Source organism: Centruroides vittatus, unplaced genomic scaffold, assembly GCF_030686945.1.
Source record: "Centruroides vittatus isolate TY-2023 unplaced genomic scaffold, ASM3068694v2 contig_60, whole genome shotgun sequence".
NCBI classification, from domain to species: Eukaryota; Metazoa; Arthropoda; class Arachnida; order Scorpiones; family Buthidae; genus Centruroides; species Centruroides vittatus.
In genome coordinates this window covers 117,612-121,084 of record NW_027122365.1, presented here as the reverse complement: position 1 = coordinate 121,084, position 3,473 = coordinate 117,612, and the positions used below count along the sequence as shown (strand labels likewise).

Below are 3,473 nucleotides of genomic sequence, written 5' to 3'. Positions count from 1 at the left end.
ATGTAACATGAAATTGTTTCATTTTTGTTTATAGATTATTGTTGGTTTAGGAGTCTGTTATTATTTTATGTAGAAATGTATGTACTTGTTATGTATGTAGTTTTGATTTAAATGAAATAAAAAGATAAAATGCATTTTGAATGATAAACTATGTTACATATTTAACAAATTTGGAACCGATCCCATTGAATTTGTATTAGAATAATTGATTCCTTATACGGCTTTTCACTTTGCGGCCAAGTTTCGTTTAACGTATCTACGCCGTAAAGCGAGGTATGGGTGTATTATTATTTTATTTCTACAGGATTTACATTGGAGTAAAAAACATCTCGTCCCGTAACCCACAGGAAAGAAGGTAACTGTTTCCACCCCTTTACTGCATTAGATGCACTTTAAGTGCAAGTAGTACCTCCTCTTCTTCGTTTTCCTATTCTTAAAAGGTTTCGAGGAGACAGATTAGTTCAGTTCTGTATTGAGAACCAACTAATTGCATCAAACACTTTTTTTGGTTACATCCGAGACGATTATACACATGGCGATCGCCAGCCGATGGTGTCCAGGGGATCGTGAAGAATAAATAGATTTTATACTAATTGCGCGGAGATTTAAAAAATTTATAAAATCTGTTAAAACATATCCAGGTGCAGATGTCAATAGCGATCATAACCCAGTCGTAATGGAATTCAGATTTTGACGTTCTACTCATGTTGTTGAAAGAAAAGAAACAAGGCAAATCGATATAGATAAAATAAAAGATCCTGAAATAAGAAAAAAGATTGCCCATACATATGAAACGCTTGTTGAAAGAAACACACCATCACAGCAGGAACAAGTAGATGAAACCTGGAATCAAATAAGAAACAAGATCAACCATTTACAAGAACACGACAGGGATGGATGACAACAGACAGATAAAAGAAACGATGAAAAATACAGAGAGTTAAATAGACTCATAAGAAAGAAATGCACGGATGCAAAAGAGAAATGGATGTCCGATAAATGTAAAGAAATAGAACTGTTACAAGAAAAGTATGACACATTCAACATACATAAAAAAGTAAAAGAGATGACGAACCAGTACAGAAAACAACCTGGATCAATTCTTAAAGATGAGAACAATAACATAGTCATAGGCATCGAAGAAAAACTGAAATGATGGAAAAAAATATATTGAAAAACTTTTTGATGACAGAAGACCAGACGATCCACTACCTACAACTGATATTAACGAAGAAATTCCTGAAATTACAAAACAGGTGGTTGTTTGTGCCATAAATATGCAAAAGAACGGCAAAGCTACAGGACATGACAGGATTCATTCTGAAGTTCTGAAAGCTATAGCAGAACAAGAGGGTACAGGATTGAAATTACTAACAGAATTCTTCAATACCATTTATAAGTCCGGTAGAATACCTAGAGATTGGCTAAAGTCCACCTTCATTCCTATACCCAAAAAGATTAGACTTATCAAGTGGTAGTCATCACACCGAGAAGAACCAATGTCTCATGCTCAAAATCTTTTTAAAAATCATCCATAGACATACATATACATATAGGAAATGTGAACTAGATATTAATGAGACACAGTTTGGATTTCGTAATGGGCTTGGTCAGTGTTTCCCAAACTTTTGACATCTGTCTACCCTTTGTATAATTTTCTTAATGCTGAGTACCCCTCGTCAAAAAATTGCATATACTTTAATAACAATAAAAACATACTTATTTTTTCCTTCTTTAGTACATAAACAAAATCCTTAAGTTTGTTTTCAAAAAAATCGATGGGTTTATCTTTGTACTGATTGTGGTTTGTCTCAAAATGGCACTTTAAGTTGGAAGGTTACATAAGTTCAATACAGTTTACTTTTTCTGTAAGTTCAGTACCGTTTTTACGGGAATTTTGTGATAAGTTTACTGTTTGAGTTTACTGACACCCTCTACTTTACTGTTAAGCTATGTAATTATAATAGGACAAGCAAACTAGACGCTTATTGAGTTGCAATCAGAAAATTCCGCCTGTCTTTTCCTTATCTCGAGAAGGGAGTTAGATAGATGAAAGACGAGATCAGATACGGAAATTTAGGGGCAGCAGGAGACGCCGACTATGTACCAAGTATGTACGAACTTCCGATGCAAACCGGAAGTCGCGTTATTTCAATTGAAAAATTTTTCACTTAAAGCAGTTAGATAGATGACTCTATTGTTAAAGGTAAAGTATGACGTACAGGGGCAAGCCACTACTGATTTGGTTTGGAGATTTTAAATTAAATAAATGAAAAAGTTAACATTCCAACGTTGTGACGAATAAAAGAATTGCTAGTGGGATTTTTAGACTGTTTATTATTTATAATATTACACATATAATAAGTCTTTTTCTTTGCATAAGTTATTAAAAATTGTCAGTCGATTTTACTGAACTTTTTTTCCCATCGATCCTGTCGATGTAATATCGAACGCTTTAAGAAAACCTGGTTTAAAGTGGAATGTGATAAGAAGAAGGACCAAAAGCGTATATTCGAGGCGCGAATTGGGTACGAATATGCATAAGTGATGCTGAGCAGGCGATTTCTCTCGGGCAGTGGCCATACCACGCTGAAAATACCGGTTCTCATTTGATCACCAAAGTCAAGGAGCGTCGGGCTCGCTCAGTATTTCGGGCGGAGACGACTTGGGAATACAGGGTGCTGCTGTCACTATTCTTCTTTCATTCTTCGACCTATCTCTTTTTCTTTCGTCTAATAAAATTTATCACTTGGCGCAGTAATTTTTCTTTAATACGTTATGTCAAGCAAACATTTCTTTTCTGTAACCTTTAGCTTCCTGTACATTGTTTTAAAAATTCTCGGTAAGTGTCAATTAAAAAATGTTCTTTTACACGTAATAAACGCATTTAAACGCGTTTATTACATGTAAAAGAACATACTTCGGCTATCATCAAAATCAAGCAATAGCCTATTATATATGAAGGAATAGTGATTGAGATAAAAATAGAGAGAACCAGAATTGACAACAGTCTTGCAACCATCTTGATAGAACGATAATCTTCTTCGTAACGTCTTTTGTCCTTTCATCGTAACGTCATTCGTTCTTTCTTCCTTTTGCGCCGTCACCAACTGTCATCTTTCCCACTTCTCCCCTTTGTCGTTCTCGTCTTCCCCGCAACCCTCGTAATTCTTAACGGTTTAGGAATGTTACTCGTCTAAACCTCACGTATATATATTTTTTTTTACTAAAAATACACAAGTCATTAAATGTAAAATAATAATGTGGGTTTAGAATTAAATAGAATTTGTATATAGTTGCTGGATACTAAGTGTAAGCTGCCCACATATGGGGGCAATTAGTTAATTGCACGTCAGGAAAAACCTAGGAACCGATCGTATGTGGGTGGTGGCAGCAGAGGCAAAGATGACAAGTGCCTTACAATAACCGTTTATTTTAACATCAAAACAAACTTACAAAGTAGGCCTACAATA

General features: G+C 34.9%; 1 pseudogene; it reads left to right on the top strand.

The window, feature by feature from the left end:
* The first annotated feature begins 2,571 nt into the window (after positions 1–2,571).
* LOC136979270 (5S ribosomal RNA) lies at positions 2,572–2,690 on the top strand (annotated as a pseudogene).
* Positions 2,691–3,473: the final 783 nt, after the last annotated feature.